Source organism: Ctenopharyngodon idella, chromosome 3, assembly GCF_019924925.1.
Source record: "Ctenopharyngodon idella isolate HZGC_01 chromosome 3, HZGC01, whole genome shotgun sequence".
NCBI lineage: Eukaryota > Metazoa > Chordata > Actinopteri > Cypriniformes > Xenocyprididae > Ctenopharyngodon > Ctenopharyngodon idella.
In genome coordinates this window covers 30,708,941-30,722,925 of record NC_067222.1, presented here as the reverse complement: position 1 = coordinate 30,722,925, position 13,985 = coordinate 30,708,941, and the positions used below count along the sequence as shown (strand labels likewise).

Here is a 13,985-nt window from a genome sequence, read left to right as displayed (position 1 = left end):
CCAAGCATTCAAACGATTTTAAACCGTTTCGCGAGAACGAGAATTGTGCTTCACCTTTTCATTTTGCTAAACACATTTTAGCATGGTAGGGACACATTACAACTTTAAAGCTGCTTTGAAATGATATGTATTGTGAAAAGCGCTATACAAATGATTGTGAATTAAATATTTACATTTTTTTTTACAGAAATTGTTCTGCGATCAAATAATAATTGTTGGGACCCCCAGTTGAAGACCCTCGGTCTAGTTCAAAGTACAAAATAAAAGAGTCTGTCTTTCTTCAGTTTCTCCCTTTAATTTCATACTCCCCATACTCTTTCATCGTTCCCGCTTTGCATGTCAGCAGCTCCTTTCTTTTTTCCCTCTCTCTTTCTCTGATGTCTCTGCCTGATGCACTAAGTGACAGACTATGCCAAGTCTGCCACCTTATTTAGATTCAGGCTAATTAAGAAAGCCAAGTGGGTTTTGCAGCACCGCAAACAACATTATTCAGAAGTTGCGCCAGCTCTTTAACTGTCTCTCCCTCTCCCATCATCTCTTATCTACAGCTCAGAGCTCATCGTTTCCCAGCCCCTGTTCCCTGCGACAAGTGGATTTCAACCAAGGCTTAAACACTGCAGCATCAGGACCGCTTATACTTGACGTCTGCAGCCACAGACCTGGTACAGCGATCACAAGAGGAAGACGTTGCCACATTCTCATCTTATAGAACCTAACCTGTGTAGCGTCAAAGGAGAGAAAGCAGGTGAGAACTGGCATAGTCACAGTGGTACCGTTTTAGGCACTTATTTGTGTATTGATTGTTTAACAGGCTTCAGACAACCTTGTGAAATGGTGCATATGAAAAACTGTCAATGTGCAAATTCACTGCAAAAGCATTTGATCCATCCGTTAGCGGTTTTTCAACGAGCATCAGACCTGCCCCAGGCTGACAGGCACTGTGGTTTGTGTTTTTGTAAATGATGATGGACCTGTCATATCATTTCCACTCTTACACACACACACACACCACACACTCAGTATTTAGAGAGATATCAGCCCTCGTATGTTTTTAAATACAGCACACAAGACATAGAAAACTATTTTCATTTAACCCTCTGGTCCTCTCCGGTCAAAAATGACCGAAAACGTTTTGAAATTTTTTAATTTTTTGCTTCATCGGAATGGGATGAAACTTGGTGAGTTTTGTCGTATTAGCTATGTGAACACAAAAAAAATCAAGGACATAATTCGAATATGTTAGAGGGTCGTAAAAAAAATAGTCACTCCTTCGTGGTCAAAAATTACCGTCATAGGAATGAATGGGAAATACAAAACAATGCAATGAAGAGGGCACACTCTAAAATGTCAAGAGTGCAAAATAGATACAACCACCATCCCAGCCCCCTCCCCACACACACATATATATGAACTAGCCTGACTATAACACAGAGCAAGTTTTTGCAAAATTGTGAAATAAAAACAATAATTCAGCCACAAAGCAGTAAAAAAACGAACAGCAAGGAAGAGGTTACACTCTTAAACATCGAGAGTACAAAAAAGACACACCCACCCAAACACAAACTCACTTACACACATGCAGAGACACACACACACACTACACACTATTATACACACAAATGAACTGGTGTGTCTGTAACAATGTGGTAAAATTGAACCAAAAGACTCAAAGATGTTGAAATCAGATCATACCCAGATTTATTAAGCTGTGATAAAAACATACCTGTTAATTTTTGTTACATTTTTATTGAATTTTGTTGTTGTGTAACAAAATGTCCACCTCTGTGTTCAGGTTTGACTGTAGTAAAATTAATGCAAAAACTGACACTTCAAATTACCATTTCAAAACAAAAAAATCTAAACCTTGACAAAATGTAGTCTTTGAGAATGTCTAAGTATAAATCCAAATCCACAACTCAATAAAAATAAGTATTTATGTCTATAACCACTAGATAATTTATAAGCCACTTTATATAGAACTATATAGGAATCTAGTGGTTGTTGGCATTACAAAAGTTTTTCTTTTTTTACTTCTACCAGATGGCACTAATCTACCTTCAAAAAATTGGATTTTAAATGCCATGTTTCTATTTTAACATGGAATACTACTTTAATTGAAAAATAATTTTAAAAAATTGTGTATTATTTTCAATGGTGAAAAATAGCATATAAAAAATTTATAAATATTGCATAGTATCATAAAATACCCTCAAAGTTCTAAATAATAATCAAAAAAAGATTATTGAACAAAAATATATTTCATTGGTTTTCCTAAGGTGGAAAAAAGTTACATTTTAAGGCTCCGGTCATTTTTGACCATGAAGAAGCCAAGTGTGACTCCTAAATGAAGAGGACCAGAGGGTTAACTAGGTCAAGGAAGTATACAGTGTCTTTAAGAGTCCCACAGATGATTTCTGTGTCATGAATTGAGAAATCAATTTTTCAGAAGTCAAAACTTCCTTATTAGTCCAAAAACAGCTTTTATTGAAGCCAAGCTCAGAAAACGTCTTGTTTCGGATTTTGTTACATTGTTACGTCAAAGTGCAACAAAAAAAAAAACACCTCAGCAGACGAAGATCAACGCCTACTTCTACATCATTGCCTCTTTAGCCCCGCCCTCCGATTCATGCATGTTATGTAGTAGTAAATACAAGAGAGTCGCAAACACAGGATTACAAACAAAACAATAGAGATTACAAGAAGTTTTGAAATGCCAAGTTGTGGAAAAACACAGTCTTTCCATTCCTATCCTTGTGAGCCTAACATTAAGAGAGCGTGGATGAACTTTATTTTTAACAAAGTTCCTGTCAGGGGTGTGTTTCCCAAAAGCATCATTAGCCAACTATGGTCATAATTTCCATTGAACTCTATTGGTAATAACGGAACATGCGACCATAGTTGGCTTTGGGAAATGCAGATCGTGTCAGTAAGACACTGTTCGTTTGTTCGCTTCATTTTACTGTAGATTCATTTTTAAACAAGACAGTTCGACGCAGGCTTTTCAGAGAGACCGTTTAATACGTACTAAGTATTTATAATGTAGTGCTGCAGTCAAAATGAATAGTTGTAATAGTTGTGATTTGGTTTTTCGGCATTTATGGGTTTAATGTGTTGGTTTATCGGATACGGAAGAAAGCATGTAGAGAATGCTGCTTTTGTTGTTTTGATCTCAGCCATTCGCTGTAATCCTGAATAAAATCTTCAGTGAGCGAGATCTGTTTTGTCATCATCAGTAAGACATTACAACACGTTTTATTTTATTTAAAACACAACACTGCAAATGACAATGTATACGTTTTTCACTTTATCAAAAAAGGATGAACTATGAATAGCCTATAAGAACGAGAGTGTGAAAAACAATGGTACATTGATTCATAATTCTGTTTACACAAAACACCATAAGTAATCCTTTGTCAATTATAACTGTGGTAACTCCAAGTACTTAAACTTTATTTTCCACAACCAAGACTTATAAAGCATTTGTAATACACATAAATGTTTCATGTTGTTGGCAAATGTTTCAACTATGATATTTTTCAACATCGGAAGTTTTCAAAATGTAATGGCAGGGCCGTTAAATATTATTTTAATGTGCACAACTGTTACCCAATCATAGCAGTGGGGATTTACTTCCAAGTATTGAAAGCAGCACGCCTATCAAAACAGTGTTTCAAAGAGAGGGTCAAAAACAGGATAGAAAATAGCCTATTACAACTAAATTAGGATGTTTTTTGATGTAAAAATCGTGATAACATTATAAGTGGACCTCAGAGAACATTTTAAAATAAAAGTAAAACTCAGTTCATCACCCTTTTAACACTAAAATGAAATGGTTAAATGGCCTTGCTTGCTCCCTCAAATGGTCCTGCTCACTCATGCTTACGGTAGTCAGTTCAGTAGCAGCCAGAGGCTTTAATGAGTCTGGACCACTGGAGCTTACCTGTGACCCTCTTTACCCACTCAGTCCTAATGAAAACCATCATTATGTGCACAAACAAATCCACAAATCACGCACTGTGCCTTTTCATTTCCTTTATAACAAATACTTGTATAAAAATATATTGAAATTGTGTATAGACAGTACTGTGCAAAAGTCTTAGGCACGTCAGTATTTTCACCCCCAAAAAATGGTTTTAAGCCAGTTATTTATATTTTTTGTTGTAGTGTGTCAGTAGGAAATATCAGTTCACATTTCCAAACATTCATTTAGCTATTAATTGTAATAATCCAGTGAGATTTTTGAATGCACAAGGAGTTTGACAACAGCCGGTGCTCCACATGAAGATCTGATCTGACCATCATCGAATCTGTCTGTGATTACATGAAGAAACAGATGAAACTGAGACAAACTAAATCCAGAAGAACTGTGGCAACATCTCCAAGAGGCTTGAAGAAACCGACCTGAGATCAGATCTCAGTGTGGAGCACCGGCTGTTGTCAGACTCCTTGTGCATACAAAAATCTTACTGGATTATTTAAATTAAATGGCAAAATGAATGTTTGGAAATGTGAACTGATATTTCCTACTGACACACTACAGCAAAAGATATAAATAACTGGCTGAAAACCCTTTTTGGGGGGTGAAAATACTGACGTGCCGAAGACTTTTGCACAGTACTGTGTATATATATATATATATATATAGCTATAAAACTTTAAAATTCTGTTGATTTTATTACGAAATTCTAACAATAAATATCATTTTGGCGCTCTTTAATATGGCGTGACAGATCGCTATAGCGCAGTTCAAGTGGCAGCAGCACGGATCAAGCGCATGTGAACTGATCATCTCATCTCCTCTTAACTACAGCACGAAATAAACATGGGTGAACACCAGAAAGAAAGATACATTACAACTTACCATAATGAATCTATTCAATGTCCATAAACTCAATAGTTAGCTAGAAAAAATAACTCTAGAGAAGAGCATTTTGCTAAATATATGCACTGTATTGCATATTCATAATATTTTTACTTAACATGTTAGTGATGTCTTGATAATTTAATGTATGTTTGAATATATCTGTCATGAAAACAATTTATTACAGTTATTACAGTTTATTGTCATTTATATGTTTATATATTCACCACCAAATTGGAGTAGAAACAATTCTGGTATATAAAAACGTCCTTATGTGCAATTTAAATGTTTGTACAACCCAGTTTTAGCTATTTGAGTGTTGATTATTAAATATGCTTATAATTGATCGATTATTGATTTATTATTTATTTTCGGTTTTCGGCCCAGAATTTTCATTTCAGTGCATCCCAACAGAGAGCACAAGGCAATCACTGACAGAGACAGAGAGTGAGGTTGTGTGGTTAGTGTGTAGATGGTGTGTGTTGGGAGACACAGGTGACCTTCCATGTTTTTTAAGGGGCCGTAAGGGCTCATCTGCTGATCTTCCCTCTGGCTGTATCACTGCGGGGGGGGAAACTCATATAGCGTGAGGTGTCTCTCCTTGCTTGGCCCACGAGAGGTGAATGTGTGTATGTATGTGTGAAATGGCTATTCTGTAATGACTGCTGTGGCACTCTGTTGACAGTAAAGGTCGGTCATGTGGAGCACATTAAGCCAGGACCTTTAGGGAAGGCACACAAACACAGTGAGTGAAAATGAGTGTGTGTGTGGTTCTGTGTGTCATGTGAGTAGCGACTGTACAGTTGCGAAGAACATAATGGCTGCCTCTCCACCCACAGCGATTAACACAGGAACTCTATTATTACTGCCTGACAACAGTGCTTAAGAGTGCTGTTTCCACCCCTGCCCTGCCCGACTCTACTCACAACGACAAGAGCTGCAGCTCTACCATTACATCCCTCTATCCATCCCTTCACACTGGAGCACAGCTTGAGACAGGTTCCCATCAGGGGAAATTCAGAAAGCAGGTTTTATTTGCTTATACACTACTGTTTAGGGTCAGTAAGGTGTTTATGAAAGAAGTCTCTTATGCTCAAAAAGACTGCATTTATTTGATCGAAAATACAGTTATGTTGTGAAATATTTTTACAGTTTAGAATAACTGTTTCTATTTCAATAGATTTTAAAATGTAATTTATTCTTGTGATGGCAAAAGCTAATTTAAAAAAAAACTTTCTGACCCCAAACTTTTTAACAGTAGTGTATATTCTCTATCATCACTTGAAGTATTAGTGCTGTTTTACACAGACATCTCTTATTTTTAATAAATAGAAATTCTGTCTATGAATGGACATGGCTTTTATTCAACATATACAAAATTGTGTATATTACGTTTTTTTAGACACAATGGCCCTGTTTACACCTGGTATTAAGATGCATTTTTGTCAATCCGATCACAAGTGGACGATGCTAAATACAGGTGTAAACTGGGTCTAAATCTTTTTGAGGATGTCCACTTTAGTCGAAAACTGCGTTCGAACAGCCACAAAAGACTGCCTACTCTCTGCCTACTGACCTAAAGCATATTATGGAAAGCGCTCTAGCCAGACAGGATTTAAACTTTGTCAGCTGGAGACCCAAGAAGACAAAAAAAGTACCAAGCACAATGTTCTCTCACCATTCCTGATTTCTAACATGCTCTCACAGCATTCGGCGTGGTCTTGCGGCTGTCAGAGCAGAAACGAAAGCTGATGCTCTCTGTATATTTTTATGTCATCTGCAGTTGTGTTTATATGTAAATTGCACAAGCTTATTTTGTCCATTAGATCGAATGATCTGAAAAAGCCCATACTTTTACCCACCCATAGACCCTCCCCTCGAAGAAATCAGGACAGAAGTGGTCGAAAGTGGACAAAAGAGATGGATTAAAACACCAGAATGTGTTTCCCTCATCTACTTGTGATCTGATCAACCAAATCACATCTTAATACCAGGTGTAAACAAGGCCAATAACACCAGTCTGTTTTTGCTCCGCCAAAGAAAATTATCAGAAAAGAGGCACTGTTGCATTTACAAGAAACACAAAGAAGAAAAGTGGTGTCCTGAATGAATCAGTGTTTTTGAAAGAATCGTTTGAACAAATGATCACTTGATTTGTTTCTGAATTACTGGCTGCATCCGAAAACTTAGGCAGCTGACTTGGTGCCTCGCTGCCCTATCAGGCAATGACTTCACAGGCAGCGTTTGCGCATGAAGGCATCTCACGAAACTGATTTCGGACAGACTTCTGAGGCAGCGTAACCGTTTAATGATCTACCGCAAAATAGCGCGAGCTATGGTGATAACTAAGTGAATATTTAATTACTACAATAGTAATTTCTTGCTAGAAATTACATCAAAAGTAGAAAAAAATGGTCAAAAACATACATTTACATACAAACTGGCCACCGACCGCAACTTTCAGGTGCCATCTTTATTTTTTAGCTCAACCGTCACATAATGGAAAGCACAGGATATCAAAGGCAGTAAAGGATACATCTATGCTGCCTTCAAAAATCGATTAGATGAAGGTATATAATGAGACAGGAAGTGAAGCTAACATTGGATTCGGATGTGCCTTGATGCCTTCCTACCTTGGAATGCGTCCTCCGAAGGCAGCATTTTTCAGTTTTCGGATGCAGCCAATTCGTTTTTTTTTTTTTTTTTGAACGAATCAGTTGAATGATTCACTGACTCACTCATTAAGAGTCACTTGTTATGATGATGTAACCTGCAGAAAAGTCCCAGTGCTTTTTTGGATCAGAAGTTGTGTAAAGTACATTATAATAATAATTTATGTAGAAAAAAGAAGGCCTGTTTGTGATTAAAAGAATAGTTATTTAATAATCTCACAGGGCAGCACTATTTCAGCATCTTATTAAACTGGTTAATGGCTGGTTAGTGAATAAAAAACAGGTTATTTGCACTGAACTGGATAAGTGAGGCAGCTGTTGAATGTAGTGAATTTGTCCCTTTTTTTTCTTTTTTTCTTTTTGTCTTTGACTGTTCAAATCAGTTGCCTGAGTTTTTAAGAGGATTTTGATGTCAGAAAGCAGGACTTACGTTTTATTTATCCAAGCGTCTATATGCATGTTTGTAGATGAGTCATTGAGATGTGGACATGAGCATCATTTGAAATATTGTCTCTCAGCGGGGGTTAATGAGCGACACGGCGTGTGGCGAGATGGTGTCGGCTAAATCGTATTGTGTCACTATAGGCAATCTGATCCGGTGGGCTCTTATTATAGGAACATAATGGTGCACTTTGACCATCTCTAATATTTCGATGGGTTTGATCCTTTTGCTCTACAGGATGTGTTCTCGGTAAAGCCTGATGCAGTGTGTGTATGTTTGTCTAACCAGTCCAACCTGCTCTAAAATAATTAAGAAGTCAATCAGCCCTGGCAGAACAGAACAATCTATTGTATTGCACCACTATCAGAGACACATTTTCAATAAATCTTTCTCGTTCATGATTGACAGTTAATTCTTGAATTGAACAATGCTTTAGAAACAACGTTTAACCTCATTCTGGTAAGTTGCTTTGGTTAGAAGGGGCCTGACAGTAAAAGAAATTAAATGCAAGTGCAGCTTGAATTGTATTGGTTTTTAGTCAAATTGCTTTCTGTTTTTATAAGATGTACTTAAAGATTTCTACAGGAAGGATGAACCAATTTGAGTCATTCTGTGCTCTCTCTTAAAAGACAAAAGACAGCAATAGAGAGTTCTAATGAAAGTATTGATCAGAGGCCCATCCCAAGCCATTGAGGTAGATGGAGTTTGTTTGGTACATAGTTGCAGCTCTTGGTTTTTTGTTTCAGACTGTCTTAATGGCTCTACATTCTGTATTCATGTTGAAAACAAACCCATGGTTCTGGCAGATATCAGTACTCGATCTATATTTGGTGACTTTCAAGCTACATCAGTCTATGCATCTGTCTGCTGTCAGTTGAGGCAGGTTCATATTAGTCTATTATCTACTGTCTATTGTCCATTTCCCTTGCCAGCTGTTAATAAGTGTTGGGTTGAAACAAATATATACCTCAGTAAATTGTCTGTGAACTGTAAAAAAAATTAATTGGTGAGGAAAAAATCAAGGCAAACATAAAAAAATCAGACCGCTCTGTTAGGTTAGTTGGGACAACTCTGGGAAATGTTGCTTAAAATTGTGTATTTTAATGTAGATTCAAAGTAATTCACGTTTTCAAATTTCTGTAGCTAAAAATCTCCAAATGCTGGAAAAAATGTAGTATGTTTAACTTTGTGCTTCAGCGGAAAGTGTACTGTTAAAGACATGATAAGAAGTGTCAGTCTGGTGGTTTACAGTCGGGTCACATGGCCATGGATCAGATATGTATAGTTGTAGAGCCACATACTGTATGAAAGTGGATTGGAAATTGGATTTTATAAGATTGGATTTTTGTGTTCACACTGCTCAAATATATTCAGGTTTATGTCGCGTGCAAACAAAAAAATTGGATTTGGGTCACCAGTTGAATGAAAGCAGTCTATGAATCTGACCTGGTAATAAAGAAGATACAGACCAGTTTGCTATTTGAATGTGAGAGCTTTCTTACAGATGGAGAAGTACTTTCACTCTGTCACGGAATCAGTCATGGTCAGACTGTCAATGTGTGGTCGTCTGTGGCTATTCGACATGTGTGACTGAGCTAGATCGTACCCAGAGAATCTTATCCTGGTGCCATAATGGCCAACTGGTCACTCAGAAATGAGCTGTGAGCACTGAAAGTGAGACTTGAATTGCTCTGTTAAGTGTCTCCTCTCTCAGAGCAGCCATGGAAGTTTTGAACAAGTCAGATTTACAGTTGGGAACCAAGAAACGGTTCTTATTCGTTTAGTTCCGTTAACATGCATTCTTTTGCTGATGTGGACGGATTCACCTTTAACTACTTACAACATACTTCACGACAAGTGTAGTTCAGTTCCTGAATGAATGACTCTAATGAGCCAGTTCTTTTTAGTGAATTAAAAGGAAACTCAACTAACTAATCTGTGTAGCTGCTCACTGGCTGTTCATATGACATTAGTGTAGTTAAAAATACACATCATGCATTTTCTTAGTAGTGTTTTGGAAATATTAATGAATAAAATGTAACTTTTTTTTTTTTTTTTTTTTTTGGCTTAACCTCTTGCAACTGTGTAGTCTGGTAATAGCCTGGGGTGACTGCCATTAATTTATATGTGTGATATTGTGTGCCATTCATATATAATTGTGAGTGAGGGGTGGCTTTAGCTGGTGTTGCTGTTGGTGATGTCATTAAAGTAGATGTTGTTGAACCGTGTGTCTTTGTGGTGTTATTCACTGTAGTTAAGGCCAATTATTGGATTGCATTTATGTTGCCTATAAAAAGACAATATGCACTAATTGTTATAAATGTACTTATTTAAATGATCTAATTATTTGGTATCATTTTCATATTTGTTTGTTTGTTTGTTTTTTTAAATACTATAAATGTTCGGGGTTAGTTTTGTTTTGAAAGAAATTAATACTTTTATTCACCAAGGATACATTAAATTGATCAATAAAGACATTTATAGCATTACAAAAGATTTATATTTCAAATAAATGCTGCTCTTTTGAATTTTTTATTCATCAAAGAATCCTAAAAAATTGTATCACAGTTTCTACAAAAATATTAAGCTGCACAACTGTTGATAATAACAACATTTATAATAATAATAAATGTTTCTTGAGCAGCAAATCAGCATATTAGAATTATTTCTGAAGGATCATGTGACACTGAAGGCTAGATGCTGAAAATTCAGCTTTTATATCACAGGCATTAATGACATTTCAAAAGTATAGAAATAGTATTTTAGCATTTCAATAGTAAATAGAAAACAGTTGTTTTAAATAGTAATATTGCTCAATATTACTTTTTTTTTACTGTATTTTATCAAATAAATACAGCTTTAAGCAGAAAAGACTTTTCAAAAACATCTTACCAACCCCAAAGTTTTGATTAGTATTGTATGTATTCATTAAAAGTACTAAAAAAAGAATTAATTAAATTCTTCATCTCTTTTCATATTCCACAAACATGTGTGCTGCTTTGATGTGTGTTCATCTCCATCCACTGATGTGAAGTGTTGCAGCATGTGCTGTCTCTCTGTGTCGACTCATAAGATTAATCCGAGGCTTTCATTTGAGCTACAAAGAACTGTCAGAAGAATAACATTAATTCTTTATCCTCACATGTGTACCCTTGTTCCTATATTGAATCCAAAAGCAGATGGCCTTGCATTTAAGAAAGATTTTGATGGTGGGGGAGGACGTTATTATACATAGCACAGGCTCAGGGATGGATATACTAGTGGAAAGCTCTCCCAAGAGTTTGTATGGATCGCATATCAGTGTGACAGACAGGGTAAACAGCAGTTTCCGCTGTGATTGATGCTGTTGTGAAAGATGTTAGGTACACTGAAACACATGTTGTAGATTGTAGGGCCAAAAGACACTGAACAGGCGCTTATAGACACTTATTTTGAGAATCAACAAGTCCTTAGAGACTCTATAGCAAATAAAATGCGCAAACACGCACATCTTTTGAGGCCTCTAAACTGAACTGTTCACACTCTCAGCTGTTCCACATGGTAGGTGACAGGCAGGCAAAGAGGGAGGGTTTTTGTAATTTAATTGAAATGACAGATTGCTGGAGAGAAGGTCGAAAGGACCCAAAGGGCCTGTAAAGAGTTCTGGAGTAAATGATTGTGAGAGAAGAGTTTTGAAAGGATGTGTCAGCGTTTGAGATTGACAGACGTATTTACTAACAGGTGTGTCAGTGAAATTGCTCTGCACATACAATAGCAGACTGGAGCAGATCGAATGCAGTCTGTATGAATGAGTAACCAAAGTCAATCCTCGTCTCTCGGTAGCCTCAAGTAATGGTTGACAGATAATGATAGTAAATATCAAGACTCTGAATTGCATCTTTAAGTTTTTTCTTTTTTCTTTTTTCTTTTCTAAACTGTCTAGCATTTGATCCACTCATTAACAGTATGTGGTCAAAAACACCCATTTTTTTCTGCCATGTTGTAAATGGTATATAATGATGGTGTGATTGTATGAAAATTGACAAGTTTTTGGGTTTTTGTCATTTGTACATAGTTATTCATACAACACACATATAACTAAATTCACTCTTAAAATGCTGTTCTGATTGATCACAAGGTATAGTAACTTCAGTTATAGAATGCTTTTTTCACTTTTTTTATTTTTTATTTTTTTTACATAACTCAACTGTGTATGATTCTATTTCACTCTAAATTGGACTGACGACCATGTTGCTATACATAGCCTAAAACAGCCACAGCACTTTCTTGTAATGGAGCACATAATGAATGATGTGTACTCTATGTATGCAGTGTTATGAGGAGTTGTCTACCATAGTTGCTGATCCAGAGCCTGTGTTTTAAAAATAAGTATGTGTTTACTCAGCCCTACAGGCTAATGTTCTCCATTAACGCTGTATAGCTCATTTTACAGCGGCTGGTTTATACACACACACAAACTGCTTATTCTCTCCAAACATATATTTAATGAGTACAGCACCCCATGCTAGGTAGGCAGAGTGGGAGCCAGCCATTTTAACTACTTGGATCGTAACATTTAAGGCCTAAAGTTGGAGCAGTTTTAAAGGTAAACTCAGTAGTTTTTTTGTTTGTTTGTTTGTTTTCCTCTGTAACCCTCATCACCTTTCACTTGCTAAATAAATTAATTGATTTAAAGGTGGGGTAAGCCATATTTCAAAAACACCAATAGCAAACATGTAACCAATCAGCATTAGGGGGCGTATGATGGTCGAGGTGACAAAATGAGCAAGAGGGAGATTTAAAGAAAGACTGCAGAAAGAGAGATGAGACACAATACAAAAGAGCTCAAAAGAATATCACTGGAATGAAGGTTTATGACTGGGCAAGCGCTTTAGGACCCGCGTTAATATTAGAAAAGCTTTCCAGCGCTGGAGAGAGCTAAGTGGGAACAACGAATTCTTGTTTGTATTTGCTCTTGTGTACTGTGCGTTCATTTTTTTTGTGTTTCCTTGTTGTTCGTTCATCATCTGTGCTTTATTTTTCGTGAAGCATTATTTTGTTGTGTGTTAGCTGTGATAAACAGACATCCACTCCTGCATTGCATGTGTAACAGTGGCCAGATAGTGAGAGTTGTGCAGGTAAAACACTGCGCACTGACGACTGCTAGAGAATGCGGTGTTTAGCGTCATTGTCAGTGGACTCGCCTCGCCTTCCAGCAGCGATTGGGCCGGGGTTCAAGACTGACTTGGAGCAGGGTGGTTAGGATTGGAGGTTGAGTTTTGGAGGCGGAGCAATGAAGAGAGGGGTGGGTTTGTTTGGGTTGATTTCAAATATCAACAGTGTTCAACAGCGTTTTTGAAATATGGCTTACCCCACCTTTAATTGTGAATAGTGTTTCTGTTGCAGTTGGTTTTGTCTGATTTTTCATCCACACCACTAGGTGTCAGTCCAGTGTGGCTGCTAAATCAGTACAGCATATACAAAAATGACTGAATTAACTTTTATCAGACCAGTGCAACTGAAGACTTGCCACCAACTTATGATGGGCTACGTGCGATTGCTAGCTGGAGACAAGTATTTTTTAAGGGAACTTATTTAAGGGTAATTAAGGGAAGAAGTAATTTAAGGGAACATGAGCATTTGTTGGGCTAAATTTTCAATAAATATTGGGCTTTAAAATTTGTTCTGTTTTCCAGAGAGAGAAAATTACTGTATTAAATGCATATATCTACTAAAACATAGAATATCATTAAAAATGTAGGTGTCGGATTTTTGAAAAAAATCTCTTATTCTCACAGAGGCTGCATTTATTTGATCAAAAGTACAGTAAAATTGGGAAATATTATTAATGTCGTTTATTCCTGTGATATCAAAGCTGAATTTTCAGCATCATTACTCCAGTCTTCAGTGTCACATGATCCTTCAGAAATCATAATAATATGATGATTTGGTGCACAAGAAACATTTCTGATTATTATCAATGTTGAAAACAGTTGTGCTGCTTAAAAAAAAAATTGTGGAAACTGATTTT

At 36.6% G+C, this 13,985-nt stretch overlaps 1 protein-coding gene across 2 annotated transcripts in view; it reads left to right on the top strand.

The window, feature by feature from the left end:
• Window positions 1-13,985, top strand: part of LOC127509615 (protein phosphatase 1 regulatory subunit 29) — a 114,778-nt gene that overhangs the window by 40,875 nt on the left and 59,918 nt on the right. For both annotated transcript variants that reach the window (XM_051888510.1, XM_051888509.1), the window contains exon 2: window positions 549-745. The gene's annotated coding sequence lies outside the window, so the exon portion shown is untranslated. The remainder of the gene's footprint in view (window positions 1-548; window positions 746-13,985) is intronic.